The following is a 17746-nucleotide window of genomic DNA, read 5'->3' as shown; positions in this document are numbered from 1 at the left end:
TCCATTGTGGTAGGAGAAATTTCATTGTATAATTTTATATATTTAAGTTTATTGTCACTTGTTTTGTGACATAACATTTCATTTGGTCTTGAGAAAGACCCATGTGCACTGTAGTAGAATGTGTCAATTCATTTTGACAAAGTTGGAAAATCATTTTGTTAGTGGAAGGGTAGATTTTTCAATAAATAGTGCTGGAGCAGCTGGGAATCTATAGGAAAAAAATCCATATCAGCCTCAGTCTCATTTCTTTTACAAAAGTTTATTCAAAATGCACTATAGTCTTTAATGTAAAATTTGAATGTATTCACTTTTAGAAAAGAAAGGAAAATATCTTCAGGATCTGGGATTAGGGAAACAATACTTAAATTTGACACCAAAAACATAAATCTTAAAAGGAAATTTTCATATATGGGATTTCATCCTCATAAAAATTAAATATTTTGCTTTCTGAAATGATGAAAAACAAGCTACAAACTGGGAGAATATATTTGCAAAGCAGATGTAAAATGAAAAATTGTATCTAGGCTAAATAAAGACTGGTAAAACCTTAGTAATAAATAAAGAAATCCATTAGAAAATGGGAAAATGCTTAAAGATATTATTACAAATTTAGGTGAATCTACAATTGTCACAGGCAAAAAAATTGAGAAAGGATGGGAACTTTCTAATTCCTGCTGCCTGGAGGTTCCACAACCAGTTTGAACCATAAACTGAACCAGTGATGGAGGACATATTCAGAGGTAGCAGAGCAGCAAGTTTCAAACATGGTTCCCTGATGATTCCTTGAAGCCACTGTATAAATCTTATCCTTACAATTCTTTTAAAGAAGTGAGAGAAATATAAACCTATCTTGTGGAAGACAAAAATTTACATTTGAAAAGAATTTGTTAAGTCAATAATCTAGGAAAAAATCTTCAGGATCTGAGATTAGAGAAACAATGCTTAAATTTGACACCAAAAACACAATTCTTAAAAGGAAAATTCCATATATGGGACCTCATAAAAGTTAAACATTTTTCTCTCTGAAAGAGAATGAAAAACAAACTACAAACTGGGAGAATATATTTGCAAACCAAGATACACAATGAAAAGTAGTATCTAGACTATATAAAGAACTGTAAAACCTTAGCAGTAAATAAAGAAATCCAATTAAAATTAGAAACGGTCATCCCACAGAACCCACAGTACTCTTTATTTATTTATTTAATTTATTTTTGAAGAAAATATCAGATTTAATTCAAAGGAAACTTCCTCCCAAATAAAAATAACAATGTATGGGAACCATCCTTTACTCAATAGCTTTACAATAAGAAAAACAAAAACACGATTACAGGAATCTTCCTACATAATTTTGGTAATGTAGTATCAAAGTGTGCTCCTTTAGAATTTCAGTCTATCACTCCCCATATGATGAGACCACTAATCACAAATCCAATGACAAGGATAAAAATGATGGTGAACAGAGTTTTTCTGGATTTGCACTGGTAATCTGCTGCCCTTGACAGCTGCGGGTTTCCTTGTTGAATGTGCACCTCAGCATTTTCTACATTGACTTCTCTGCTATCTATGACATCTCCTTGTTCTTAAATCATCATTCCTAAATCTTTAAATATTTCATTAATATCCATCATAATCAGCTTTGTGTTGTCTAATAGAAGACTCTGCCTCATGAATGAAGCAGAGGTCATCTTCTGTAATATCTTCATCCTGCACATGCACTTGAGGTTGAGTTTGGCTTTCCCAGGATACAAGATTCCTTTCATCTGGAAAACCACCAGATACCTTGGAGCTGACTCTTGCTTCAACAACAAACTCCTTTTTCCCTCAGCAACTTGCCTCTGGACCTTCTGAAAGTTTGTCAGTGAGGTTGTGAATTCAGCCACTAAGCAATCCTTCTTTATTTTCTTTTGCTGCTGTTCATTGGAGGGTGGTGAGAAGAAATCCAAACTCTTTAATGTGTTTATTTGTTTCATTGGCAAGATGGTTAGTATACTGCTGTTTCTGTTGCAGCTGTTGCCTCAATTTGGGAGAATCTTGGGGTGCTCCAAGTTGATTCAGAGTCTTTTGTATTTCCACAGAACATTGTGTGATCTTCTTGGTGTTGGAAGAGATGTTCTGGGCCAATTGGGCAGGGTCCCCACCAATTCCCAGAGAGCTCCCCACCCCCAAAGAAAGGATGCTTGCTTTGCCTGAGTGAAATTAGATAAAAATTTCCAAATTGAGAAATTAGACAAATAATAGCAACAAACATCTGAAACAAGCACTTGAAAGGAGGTAATTAAGATTAAAGCAGGAATCAATGATAGTGAAAATAGAAACACATAGGGAAAACCAATGCCTCTTCTCTTACGTTTTTGGTTCTGTTGTTGTATCTTTTTGACATATGCTTCTTTTTTCCTCTTTCTCTTCCTGTTTAAGGGCACAGGTGATTAGATTAGGCCCCTGTAGATAATCCAGGATAATCTCTCCATCTCAAGATTCATCTAGTTTTTGTTGCCATACAATTCTCTGATGAAATGAGCTTTTGCAATATCTAATTAATACTACTAGCTCATGGATAATTTTTTTCTGAGTTTTCAAGGATATTTTCTTTGGATTTAGAAAGACCTTATATCAAAGATGTCAATATTATTAAAGAGACCACCTATAATTGGCCCTTTAGAAGGAAAGACAAGAGTCAACTTTTTACACACAGTAGCACTCATCTAAAATGGATTGAGGATATACCTGTTGGTAGTGAAGTAATGAAAGAGATAAAATAATCTGAAAACATTACTTTAGAACTATAATTGCTAAGAATAACATAGAAATATGTACAAAATAAATTAGTTGTGACAGATAGGGGTTTCTTATTATATCATGTGCTCTGTCAAGAACTTAATTGAGAGGGCTAAATACATGTAAGCTTTTTTGGGAATATGGCATGAGTAAATCTATATGGGGCAAAGTAGGTTAAATAAATACACTTCCAATATTTATTAATGATTTAAAATGTGTGTATTTTGGCAAGAGTTTGAGGTAGGGCATAGTAATATTCATTTAAATGGATAATATTTAGTTATCCATTCAGTCATTTAATCATTCACTCAACAACATTCATTATCCACTTACTGGCTGTATTAGTTAGGATTTTCTGGGGAAAGAGCCAACAAGAGATATCTGTAAATATAAGGTTTTATAAAAGTGTCTCATGCAACTGTGGGGATGCATGAGTCCAAATTCCATAGGGCAGGCAGTGAAATGGCAACTCTGATGAAGGTGTTTGATGCATTCTCCAGGAGATGCTGGGTAGCCAAAGAAAAAGTAAAGGTTTTCTCTCTTCTCCCTTAAAAGTCTTCAACTGATTGGATTAAATCTAGCCAATTGAATTCTCTCATTGCAGAACAAACATGCTACATTGATGCAATCAGCTACAGATGCAGTTAATTGACTGATGATTTAATAAACCAGCCTTTTGATTTATTAATCAGCCTCAAATATCCTTGCAGTGATAGCTAGACCAGTGCTTGCTTGACCTGACATCTGAGCACAATCACCTGGCCAAGTTCAAACATAAACCTAACCATCACAGTTGCATTCTGTGCTTATAATCAGAGAAGAGTGCTAGGAAATACAAGTGTGAAGGTTTATGCTGTTATTTGGGGAACTAATCATATATACTTCTCAATATATTTAAGTCAAATGTCTTAAAATCTTGGACTCTCTTCACAGATTTTAATGGAAAAATGTGATGCAAATTGCTGTTTTATATATGTGATAAGATTATTTTTTAGACACATAGTATTGAAAGTAGATTTATTTGCCTAGTATATATTCAAGCACAATATACTGCAGGCTACATATCTAAAATTACATCATAAGGCAGAAATGATTATCTTGTCAAAGGGGTAACATTGGAAATGTATCTTTGAAAATTGTGTTATAGTCAGTTAAAGCAATAAGATTGAAGCTGAACAATGCTATTTTATAATCAATAATTTTCTTAGTGCTGCTATAACATCCTTGTTCCTAAGGCTGTAAATCATGAAATTAAACATTGGAGTCACAATGGTGTAGAAAATAGAGAGCAGTTTGTCACTCCTTGCAGAATGATTGGATTTGGGCCTTAAATAGGTGATGGTAGCAGATCCAAAGAATAAAAGAACAACCAGCAGGTGGGAAGAACATGTGGAGAAGGCTTTGTCCCATCCTTGGGCTGTTGGCAACCTCAGAATGGTGGAAATGATTCTGCTGTAGGAGGCAAATATCAACACAAAAGGGACTGCACCGAATATCAGAGCTTCTAAATAGACAGATATCTCATGCATAGAAGTGTCCCCACAGGCCAGCCTGAGAATGGGAGGGATGTCACAGAAGAGGTGGTTAATTTGGTTAGAATCACAGAAATGCAGAGAGAAAATTTGACAGGTTTGCCCTATCTCTAGAGGGATTGCACTGACTCAGGAACAAACTGCCAGCTGGATACACATCATTTGGTTCACGACTAGAGGATAGTGCAGAGGGTTACAAATGGCCATGTAGTGGTCATAGGACACCACAGCCAGGGGTAGACATTCAGTGGCTCCCAGCATGAAGAAGGAGCACATTTGGGTGGCACAGCCCAATAAAGAAATGCTTCGATCCTGAGTCCAAAGGTTCACTAAAATCCTGGGGACAGTGACTGACATAACAGATTTCCAATAATGAAAAATTTGCCAGAAAAAAATACATAGGTTTCTGCAGAGCAGAGTCAATCTTGGTTATTACAATTATGAGGCTACTTTGAAATAAAATAATTATGTAAACCATGGAGAACACACCAAAGAGAAATCCTTGGAGATTTGGAAGGTCAGAAAATCCTAGGAGTACAAATTGCATCACAGTGGAAACATTGCCTTCTTCTTTTTTTCCTTTTCATGTTTCATCTGTAGGAATGATTTGTTCAGAAGTTCAAGTTACTTCAGGTTTCTTGACTTTGGTTTTCTCATGTATAAACTGAGAATGGAATTCCCTCCAATTTTTCCAGCTCTGTATAAGAAAAATACTATAAATGCCAATGTTCTACATATTAATAAGAACAATAAACCATATTTTTAAATCTTATATGGTTTAGTATATTTCCTTGTTTCTGGTGATGACAGATATGTGATTTTAATTCTTGCTGCCTGTCTGAACACTTGAAATCTCAAAATCTGAATTTATGTTTATTTGTATCAATTACACTATCTTTCACTTAGCATGCTTCCCTCTTCTCAATTATATTTTCTGATACTGTCAATTAAAACTAATTTTATTAGGTGCACCCACTAAGTTTTATCTTTCAGAAACTTAAATCCACCAGAGTGTTCCTATACCAGACAAGTCCTAAAACACAGAAGCAACAGCCTCTTTAAGATCAACTACCAGATGTGACCCTCTTCCCCATACTGTTTACATCCCCTTTTTAATAGGAACAAGTTAGGGTGCTCACTGCGTAGATACCCCTGAAGATGGAGAAAGAGATTAAGTGAGGGGAAGGAGTAGCAACAAAGAAGATTGAACAAAGGTCTATGAATACTGAAACTTTATATAATTATACAACACAATACACACACACACATATATATATAATATATATATATGTATATGTATATATTTGGATGCTTGAGTGTTGAAATGGCTGGATGGAGGTAAACTACATGATGGAACTGTAGCCTATAGCATCCCTTTGAATTTGCTCCATAGCTTCTCATTAAATTGTGCCTTGAAAGTCTTCACCTTTCTGTATATACCTTGCATTGCATAATAAGTAAAGAACTGAAGTTGTGGAACTATAACCCATTGCAATATTTGAAATTACCTATTTGACTGATTACTGAGGTGTACATCAAGAGATGACACCTTTCTGTATGTATGTTGTATTTTACAATATTGGAAATGGCTGAAGTTGTGGAACTGTGACTCATGACATTCTTGAGATTTGCTCTCTAACTACTTGTAAAATCATACATTGAAAGTTATCAGTTATGTATGCATGGTAAAGTGCATAATGCAGAAAAAAGATAAAAAATTGATCATGATGATGAATGCACATCTATATGATGGTAATGTGAACAATTGACTGTACACTGTGGATGATTGTGTGATATGTGAATATATTTCAATAAAAGTGAATGAAACATGAAAAAATTAATTCTATTGCACAAGTAAATAGTTTGTAAGCCATCTGACATAGATTTGTTGATGACTCATTCAAATATTATTAATAAGAGATATGGTCACTATTCTGTTGGCTATCCAAAGTCTTTAGCATCAAGCAAATCTAGAGTAATTTAGGATAAAAAAAAATAATGAAAAACTCACTACCAAATACTGTGGAATGGTGTTTGCATTTGAATGGATGGCATGCACAGTCAGAAGTCATACATTTTACTCAGCTTTTGTAGTGAGAGGAAAAAGAACACTAAGATCATCATAATTCCTTTCCAGGAGAGCTAAAGAGGTCAGAATTGTGTTAACTTATCATCTATGCTCAAGCAAGAAATTTTAACCAAAGATTTAATAAGCAAATCTTCATTGTGAATTACACACCTATTCTGTAAAGGGGGCATCAATTCCAACTCATCTATGAGTTCCCTAAATCATCCACATCCTGATTAGTCACTGTTTTTCTGATGACCTCATTTGTGCAATTCAGTCTTTTCCCTGAGTGTGTTGGGGTGTGATCAATCTCTATTATATGGTTTTCCTAATTCTCCATGTAGAGAATAAGCTTCTTACAATATTTTGTATAACCTTCTATGCAATGCATGTTATATTTGTTTCATAAAATTTGTTTTACAACTTCTCAGAAAATTACAAATGAGTCAAATTGTTTGCTTTTCTGGAATAATCCCCAATGTGTGAGAAGCAATTCCAATCCAAAACTCTGCATCCATCCCTTAATAGAATAAAGCATGTAATAATTGTGTATTTGTGTGTTATGTCTTTTCATACACCTTTGCAGAAGAAGCAGATTTATTTCATTGTTTTCAGGATATTACAGATTCCTTACCTATTATATGTTAACTAATTTGAAAGCGAATGGAATCACTGCACAGAGGAGAACCATTTGCTAAGGATATTAAGGGTGGACACTGGCAAAGAGTTCAGTTTCAAATCTGTAGACACATATGGGACATGAGTGGTAGTCCATGCAAATTTTGGGCTTCCTGAGGATTTTCTGTAACCAAGAGAATAAAACCAAATAATAATTTCATATACCAACAACAATATTTCTGACTAAATACTAAAGAACAAAAAGTATATAAACTTTCTGGAATCATTAACTTATAAAATTCTCCCAATGAAAATTTGATTGTAGGGAATGTTAAAGATGCTGAACCTGAACCTCAAAGATGGTCAGAAAGTAGTAGCTAATAGGTGACTCTCCTAAAATATAATTTCAAGTCTCTAAGACTATCAAACCCATGCTTATCTTTCAGTAAATCTTCCAGAATTGTAACCATGTTGTATTCACTTCTATAATTCAATCCAGAGCTGAATACACGGAAGATGGTCAAAATTGTTTGTTGAATCAGTCTCCACGTATTACTTGTTTGTATCATGTATCCCACTGGTTTGATATAAACATTGCCCTCAGGATTGCTATCTTCTTTACTGTTTCTGCTCTTTTCATTTTGTTCTCATTTGATCTTACAATCAGTAAAGTCAGCAAATTACAATGTTTTTTTCTTCATTTTTTGATTCATCATTGCATTATTCCCCTCTCTCCATGCATGATAATGCATTTGAAAATTAAACTGAAATTAGCCGTCAAAAAACAGAAAGTAAAAGCAACAGCAACAGAACAGAACTTTTAGTCAATTTTTCAAGAATAAATACGAATCCATTCAAGTTTTTACTGCCCATATTTTTTATCTATAAAGGGAATAACAATTGGATGAATATGAAATGAGATTCTTGATGTGAAAATTTTATAAAGTAAGAAATATAATTATTCTAATCCTATCCAAATTGTGTTCACCTTCTGAACAGAGTCATGTCAAAAGAAAAGGCTTCTCAAAACTTTGACCAGGATTCACTGAGTTCTGGAAGTATTTAGAAGCTACTGTTTATACAAATCAATAAGAAAATTACTAGGTGATGCAGCCACATGATGACACCTTTATTTGTTCACATGCTTCATGTTTATTTTTCTGGTAACCCCACTGAAGTAGTGATTTTCTCTGATGTAGGGGATGTGTTATTAGCTACTGAATCTATCATGGCAATATATATATTGCTTTCATTCAAAGCAAGTTTATAAAATCAAATATAAGGCAAGAAGTAAAAATCAAATTTTCAATTGGCAAATTGGAAAATGTATTTGTGAAGCCTTTTTTTATTATTCAAGGAGAATTGTCTAAGGGAAAAATGAAATCTGGTCCTATTTCCAAAATATTTTCAGACTCATTTTTCATGGGGCTTAACTCTTAACATACAAGGACTTTCTTTGATATAAGTAATATGTGTGTGTGTGTGTGTGTGTGTGTGCATATATATATATATATATATACACACACACATTTTGTATATCCACACAATTAAATAATGCACAACATTCTCATGCTTATTAGTTAGTTGTATTTGATTTTAATGAGATACACACCTCTGATTCATTAAACAGAAAACACTTAAATCCATGCTTAACATATGTAATCACTTTGTAAATGTTAGCCCTTATGATGATGACAATGGTAATAATCTTTGATATATTGGCCCATTATATTAAAAAGCAATTCTTATTTTGTTCTCATTTGATCTCAAAATTATTTACGTCTGAAAATTACAAAAACTATATGAAACAGTGTTTCAAAATTTTAAAAAAATCAATAATTTGTTTTTTTTCATTTTCTGGAATTGAATGTTCTTTGTTGTTGCTTAAAAAAATATATAGATACCAGCAACACCAAATTTGGTATTGGACAGAAATAGTTCAGTCTTACCTGTTTGTATTGAGGGAAATTTCATGCTTACCTTGATTGATTGAGGTAAAAGACAGAGATAAAATGAGAAAAAAAGTGGTTTTTTAAAATGTTAGATAATTTATTGGAACAGGTGTTATCATCTTCTGAAATATTTTATGCTGTAAGAACAAATTATGCTCTTTAAGCAGGAGTCTCTGCCCTGGGGATCATGCTCCTTTCCCATGTTAATTTCTAATTGAACTAAACCATTCTGCCTGCCACTCAAAGTGTTTGGAATAACCAAAAACATTTTTGGCCATACCACACCTAATGCATTTTCTCAGTCTTTCCTCCTATAACTCTTGATGCTAACTTCAAATGTGTTCCATTTGACTCTTGGCAATAGAGATTCACTCCCATAATGAAGAATAGTTTTTAATATATTGTTCCAGATATATTTCATAAGACATGGCAAAATAAGAACTATGTTTTAACAGAGTATGATCAGTGGAAGATTTATAAACCACATGTTCAAAATCCCTACAATTTGTTATATGGACAGTTGAATTTCTTAGTGTCAAATATTTGTACAAATAAATAAATGATTGCACTTCAATGGCAGACGGCTCTAATTAAAAAAAAAATTGAGAAAGGACATATGCCCATTTTAAGCCGTAGAGATTCAGTTGTGTACTTTGAGTGTGGTGGACTCACAAAACTTTTAGTCAATTCAAGGATAAGCAAGTAAGAAAATTATATCAAATTTTAAATTTCCAGTTAATATATTAGTTAGGGTATGTTGATTTCATTAATTGACACTTTAACACAGTTATTATAATGCTAAGTAATTCCATTTTCAAATGATTTGGGGACTCACAGGCTACCAAATGTGCCTCTTATAAAAGCACCAAGAACATAGCCATTTTAGGGAAGCTCTGCACACTTCCACATTAAATTTCTCCACATATTTCCCCTGTTCAGATCTTAGAACCTTCTATTTATAATAAAATGAAAATATGGAAACCATGGTAGCATTTTATTTGAAGGATATACTTCATCACTGGGTCAATGTGTATATTATTGTTCAAAGCTGAGTCAGTTGGAAATTCTTCCCTAAGAATTTGAATCTTAAAAGTAGTGTGTTAATAAAAACAAAAAGTACATGTTATTTACTTAGATGTTAGACATTCTATGCAGATACTAACAACTTCCTATTGTCATTCCTTTGTCTGGTTCTTTAGCTTCTCCTTTGTTCCAATAAACTGACCATACTTTTTTTTTTTTTTTTTCATTTATTTGAAGTTATTTCCATTGCTGAAAACAGATGGGTGTAGAAGAAACAAAAACCAAGAGTTTTTTCATCAGGAAAATAATAAACTAAGCTACAAGGAATAGATGAATTTATTTAGAGTCTTGGAATTGCAACCCAGGGACCCAGGGAGAACATATTCAGATAGCAACCCAAATTATGTCCTGCCTTGACATTTCCAGGCAAGGGGTTTTAAAGGAAAAGATTACACAAATTGTATGCTGTTGTGTATTTTTGGTTCCCCAGTTTTCCTTCAGGTCAGATAGTTATCTGGGTTTTTTTTTATCACACAGTTTGTTAATGGTGCCCAGATGGCCTTAAGGTTTTCAGGAACGTTGTTCCTTGGGGCTTTGCATACTGTGGCACTTTGTGATACCACTCAGACCTGCATAAGACTTGACCTTCCAGAATGAACTCTCAACTCCATTAAATCTCTTAGGCATAGAAACTCTTATTTTATTTCTTTTAACAGTTTTTATATTTCCATCTATTTCATACAAATGTAAGAAATTACTTAAACTTTCTGTGCCCATAGATGTATTACATGTATTAATTATGATTATTTTTAGAAAGTATTTAGCTTATTATCTAGACCATATCATGTTAATGTTAATAAGAATCAGGTATTGTGGGAATAATTTATTTTTTGTGATTATTGAGAAATATAAGCATCAGAAATTAATAATTATTTAGGGTTTAGATTAAGATGTTCTATAAAAGATGCAAAAATAAAGGCTTTTAAGTTAGGTAGAGGTCTTTCCTATGAAAAATTAAGTAGAAAGATGTCTAACATTGTTGGAACAGTGATGTCATCATCAGTATGAATCTTTCACCTCTACATCAAAATTGGCTAATATGTCTTTATCATTTCCAGGCAACAGAAAGTAGGATGGGGCTAGCCAGATGGGATAGATAGAGAAAATCACACACTTATTCCTTTTTATATGTACAAATTGTAAACATCATGCAGAAATTCCAGTCCTGCTCCATCATCTAAATTTAGTCAGAAAACCATATGATGCTGGAATAGAGTTTAGAAAATAACTCTAGCTGCCCTATGTAACCAGCTAAGGCTTTCTCAATTATCAAATAAAAGAATAATACATTGCAGTGGAAACTAGTGGTTTTTCCACCGTTTGTGTGTTTCTGGCCATGTAAATATCCATTTGTCCAATTCTTTCTCTGCACAGAATATGCTTGAAAGCTGAAAACCTAAAACTCCAAGTAGTCACTGCATCCAGCTTAGAGTCAAGTATCTGCATCAGGTTAATAGTGTTTCTTCTTGTTCTAGAGATTATTAATTAACAGAATTGGTTCCATAACATGGTACCTCCACCACATATGGGACATGCAATAGCAAAATACAACAATATTTCAAGTTAATAGGAATTAGAAATAAATTCATATATGTATAAAGATGAAGCACATAAGTGTTCAAAATGGAGGAGTTCCCATTTATCTGTTTTTTTTTTCTTTCATTGCTTTTGCTTTGGGTGTAAGTTCTAGGAAGTTACCTCCCATCACTAGGTCTTGAAAATGTTTCCCTATATTTTCTTCTAGAAGATGTATGGTACTAGATCTGATATTTAGGCCTTTAATAAAATTTGAGTTAATTTTTGTATAGGGTATGAAGTAGGGGTCCTCTTTCATTCCATTGGATAAGGATATCCAGTTTTCCCAGCACCATTTACTGAAGAGACTGTCCTGTCTCAGTTCAGTGGATTTGGGGGCCTTGCCAAAAATCAATTGACCATAGACCTGGGGGTCTATTTCTAAACTCTCAATGATTTCATTGACCTATATGTCTATATTTTTGCCAATACCATGTTGTTTTGAACACTGTGTCTTTACAATAAACTTTAAACTCAGGAAGTATATGTCCTCCCACTTCATTATTCTTTTTGAGGATATTTTTGGCTATTTGAAGCCCCTTTTTCTTTCAAATAAATGTGATAACTAGCTTTTCCCAGTCTACAGTAAGTTGTTGGAATTTTGATTGGTATTACATTAAATCTGTAGATGAATTTGGGTAGAATTGACATCTTAATGACATTTAGCCTTCCTTTCCATGAACACAAAATTTTCTTCCACCTATTTATGTATGCTTTGACACCTTTTAGCAATGTTTGGTAGTTTTCTGTGTATGGGTCGTTTACATCCTTGGTTAAGTTTCTTCCTAGATACTTGACTTTCTTAGCTGCTATTGTGACTCAAATAATTTTTTGCAAATGCCTCCTCAGTTAGGTCATTACTAGTGTATGTAAATATTACTGATTTTTTCACATTAATCTTTTGTCCTGCCACTTTTCTGAATTTGTTTATTAGCTCACATAGCTTTGCCATAGATTTCTCAGGATTTTCCAGGTATAGGATCATGTAATCTGCAAGTAATGAGAGTTTTACTTCTTTCTTTCCAGTTTGGATGTGTTTTATTTCTTTTTCTTTCCGAATTGCTCTAGCTAGGACTTCTAGCACAATGTTGAATAATAGTGGTGACAGCAGGCATAATTGTCTTGTTCCTGATGTTAGGGAGAAGACTTTCAGTATCCCAGTGTTGAGTAAGATACAGAATCATTCACAATTGCAAAAAGATGGAAACAATCCAAGTGTCCATCAACAGATAAGTGGATAAACAAAATGTGTATATATATATACACAATGTAATATTATGTAACCATAAGGAGGAATGAGGTCCTGAAGTATGCCACAACATGAATAAAGCTTGAAAACATAATGCTGAATGAAATAGCCAGACACAAAAGGATAGATATTGCATAATTTCACTAATGTGAACCATCTAGAAAATGCAATTGTAGAGTCTTAAAAGGTAGTATACAGGGGATCTAGTGATAGACAGAAGCTAGAGAAGGGCAGTGGTTACTAAAAATGTACAGATTTGTTAATGAGATTGGTATTAAATGTCTGGCAATATATAGGGGTGATGGTTGTCCCTTATCGAGATTATAAGTAATATTGCTTACTGAAGGTGAATATGATTAGAAGGAGTTGTCTAATGTCATATTTCTCACCTATTAATACTGCAAATATAAATATGTTCCTGCATGAACTACTTCAAATGTATGCCACTTGTACAAAGAGTCGATTATAAAATGGGAAACATTACCTATTGCATTCTATGGACAATATTTAACAGCACTACCTTACTAGTACCACACCAGTACTAGGGTTAAATAATTAGGGAAGATACAGTTTATGGGGTGTTTGGGGTTTTCTTTTATATGTTGCTGCGTATATCTGTTATTTTTCCATAAGGCTTAAGCTAAGCCTACTTCTAAATATGCCTAAGAGTCACCCCCAGAGAACCTCTTTTGTTGCTCAGATGTGGCCTCTCTCTCTCTAATCCAAACTGCAGATAATCTCATTACTGTTCCACCTAAATGGGACATGACTTTCAGGTATGTAAGTCTCCCTGGAAACATGGGATATGACACCTAGGGATGAGCCTGGCCCTGGCATTGTGGGATAGAGAATGCCTTCTTGAGCAAAAGGGAGAAACAAGTGTAACAAAGGTTTCAGTGGCTAAGAGATTTCAAATAGAGTCAAGAGATCATTCTGGAAGTTAATCTTATGCAACTTTTAGCCAGATATTAAAAATTGCCACAGTATGTCATATCCCAACCAACAATATTCCTGAAAACCATAAATCATACCCAGGACTCTATCAAGACTCTAGAAAAGTTTTACTTATTGGGTTTATTTTCCAGAAATTTAAATCTCCAGATTATTCCTATGTTAGATAAACCCTGAAGCTTAGAGGTATAGTCTGTCCAAGAACATCAGCCAGTTGCATGCCCCTACCTGACAATGTGGACACCCCTTTTCAACATGAAGAAGTTACAATGGTCACTGCCCATATATCCCTGAAGATTAAGAAAATGATCAAATGAGATAGAGAAGTTGTAACAGAGAAGTTAAGATTTAACAAATTATTATGACTACTGAATCATTATATAGATATTTCTTTTTAGTTTCTACTATATTAAAGCAGCCAGAAGGAAATACCTGAAATAGTGGAATTGTAACCCATATTATATTTTGAAATTTGCTCTATAACTACCTGTTAAACTGTTTTTTGAAACTTATCACTTTTCTATATGCATGTTATATTTCACAATAAAAGTTGATTTAAAAAAGATGAATGCATAGATAGATGGACAAATATGATAGAAACATTGATCTACACAATGATCATCCATTCAAAGTTATTACCATACAGTGGTTCTATTATTATTCATCAATTTTGATTTCTATTATTTTGTAATTTTAAAAATTTTAGCAATTAAAACACATGGATATCATGATGTCATCTTGTTTTTAATATTCATTTTAATAATAATTATTGATGGTAAGCATTTTATCATGTGATTATTTATTTGCCTTCTCTACAGCACCATTAGTGAAGTGTCCATTCAAGTCTTTTATCCATTCCTTAATTAGGTTGTTTCTTCTCCTATTGCTGAGTTTTGGAATTTCCTTATATATTCTGCACAGGTTTACTCTTTTGGCTGTGTGATGTGAAAATATTTTCCCTAGTCTGTACCTTACATTTGCATTATCTTACTAATGTCTTTGTCAGAGAAAAATATTTTAATTTTGGTAAACTCAAAATTTATCAATATTTTCTTGTGGATTTCTACTATTGGTAGCATATCTAAGAACTCATTGTCTAACCCCAGTTCACAAATATTTCTCCTATGTTTTCTTCTAAATGTATATATTTTCATATTATATATTTAGATCTAGGATCCATTTGAGTTTACCATGAGCTTTAGGTTTAGGTTAAGTTTTTTCATATGGGCATTTAATTGTTCACCACTATTTGTTAAAAATACAGTCTTTTTAGTTTTAGTTTCCTGGCTTCTAAGACAAATACCACACAGAGTATTGGCTTAAACAATGGGAATTGAGTCATTGTGTTGAGGCTAGGACAAGTCCAAAAGCAAGACATCAGCAAAGGTAGTGCTTTCTCCCCAAGATCTGTTGTGTCCTGGCTGGCAACCCTTAGGTTTCCTTGGCTTGTGTCTCTGTCTTTTATCACATGGAGGTTCCCTTTCTTTCCTCTTCTGGGTTCCACTGACTTCTAGTCTCTGGCTCATCTCCGGGCTTTTTCCTCATAAGGCCTGTAGTAGTAGGAAGAACCCCTCCTGATTCAATTGGTCACACATTATCTAAAAATAGCACATTCAATAGGTACTATTTACAAGTGAGTTCACACCTATGGGAATAGGATTAAGATTAAGAATGTATTTTTCTGGGGTTCATAATTCTACCTACCACAATACTTCACTGAAAATTTTTGCACCTTTATTAAAAACCAATTGCCCAGACTTCTGGAATGTCTGGATGAGCAGTTCAACAAATGATAAAAAAGGACAAAATTTTCAATTACAATGACCAAAAATCAGGAAAATGATAAAAGACATATAAAATATAGTGAAATGTTTACTTATGTAAATAAAGTCTACCTCAGTAAGAACAGTGGGGATCAGTTACATTTTAGCCTGACTATATCCCATCCCCCATACAGGTACATGGAGAAGTCTAATCACAGTACAGCCCATGAGGACTGGGATCTCTGTTATCACTAGTAGAAGAGCCTCACTTTATTTTTAGCAGAGCATGGGAAATTCCATGGCTAAGGACATGCTAAATAATAATAGCAATCCCAGTGGCAGATGATCAAGGAAGACCCATATTATGGGTAGCCTAAGGTCTCTGAGGTTTGGAAGAGACCAGACAGTAATTTATTGTGAAGTTCTGGGGAATGAGAAAGTTAAATATTGCATTGATAGGATCCCTTTCACCCCTGGTGTCCAAGACACTCTGCACATGCAGAAGACGGCGTATGCACTCAGGAGGTACCAGGGAGAGTTCAGCAAGTCAATTGTCCTTGGTTGAATGTGACATAGTGATTGCAGACAAAAATCTTCAGAAAAGTGTACTTTAACTGTGATCCACAAGTCACACATACATCCATCACAAAGAGTAGAAGTCTGGTCTCAATGTGTTTAGCCACATCTGGCCAGTCACTGGCTGATCAGTAAGCTATGCTGATCCAAGGATAATATTTAGTAATTAAGACTTAAAAATAAAAACAAAAAAATAAATAAATAAAAACTGGGCAGAGACATAAGGGGCTCCACACAGTAAAATAATCAAACTTCACACTTGGTCTGTGCATGTCACTCCTAAACAAGCACACAAATAGTAACAGCAACCAACTACAGAGGGAGATAAAATCTGTAGTTGTCACAATATATTATCTAAAATATTCATTTTTAACTCATATTTTTGAGGAAAGCAACAATCCAAGAGAGTGTGATATATATATAAACACACACATACACACATATATACATATATATACAGACACATACATATACACACACACACACACATACATATATGTATATAAATGACAATGGCAACAACAAAACCAAACAGAGCTCATAGAAACTGTGTTAAGAGGAAACATATTTGTTGGACTTAGAACATAAAGACTTAATAGTCACTATGTTAAATACTTTCAAAAAAGTAAAGAAAGCTTTTTTAAAGAATTTTAAGAAAGAATGATTACAATAAGTCATCAAATAGAGATGTATAAATATATAGTAATAATTTAAAACAAAGCAAATTCCAGATATAAAAAATACAATGACAAATGAAAATTTTACTAGAGGTATGCAGCAACAGATTAAAGCTGGCAGGAGAATGAATTGGCAAATTTGAAGATAGATCCATAGAGATGACATGATCTTAAGAATACAAAGAAACAAAAATTAAAAATAAAATTAAACAGTCTCAGAAACCAGTGAAAAACCTAATAACTCACTAAAATACATGCATTGAGAATCCCAGAAAAAAAGCAGAAAAGAACAGAAAATATATTTGAAGGAAAAAAATTTCCCATATTTTATTAAAAAATGTGAAGCTACACAAAACAAGGTACTACACATAGACACATCATATTTAACTGTTGAATGCCAAAGACAAACACAACAGTATTTAAACAATAAGAAAATAATGACTAACTTCTCATCAGATACAATGAAGGCCAGAATATTGTAGGCTATTATATCCAAACTACTGACACAGAAAAATTATTGTAAGACAAGAGTTCTAAATCCAATAAAACTATCCTTCAAAATTAAAGACAAAAGAAAGATATACTTATATCATCAATCATTGGGAGTGTTTGTGGCTAGAAGCTCCACCACAGGAGAAATAATAAGCAAAATCCTTTAACTTGAAAGGGAAGATATCAGAAAATAACTCAAATTTACACAAAAAAATAGAGCCCTGGTAAATGTAACTACATGGATAATCATAAAATACAGTGAAAGTATGTATTTTTCCCTTTAAATAATTTAAAGGCAAATATTCCAAACAAGAATTTAAAAACAATAACTAAAACCTCTTTATGCACACATCATGACCAACCTTACAAAAATAAAAGATGATTATAAAGGAATGCATGTTCAGCTTTATAACAACTGATTATACAGCTTAG

General features: G+C 33.4%; 2 pseudogenes; both read right to left on the bottom strand.

The window, feature by feature from the left end:
• Positions 1 to 1388: 1388 nt before the first annotated feature.
• LOC119536703 lies at positions 1389 to 2555 on the bottom strand (annotated as a pseudogene).
• Positions 2556 to 3959: 1404 nt separating this feature from the next.
• On the bottom strand, positions 3960 to 4922 carry LOC119537634 (annotated as a pseudogene).
• Positions 4923 to 17746: the final 12824 nt, after the last annotated feature.

The sequence above is a fragment of the Choloepus didactylus genome, chromosome 6 (assembly GCF_015220235.1).
Source record: "Choloepus didactylus isolate mChoDid1 chromosome 6, mChoDid1.pri, whole genome shotgun sequence".
In the NCBI taxonomy this organism is placed as follows: domain Eukaryota; kingdom Metazoa; phylum Chordata; class Mammalia; order Pilosa; family Megalonychidae; genus Choloepus; species Choloepus didactylus.
This window is presented reverse-complemented; position numbering and strand designations above follow the sequence as displayed.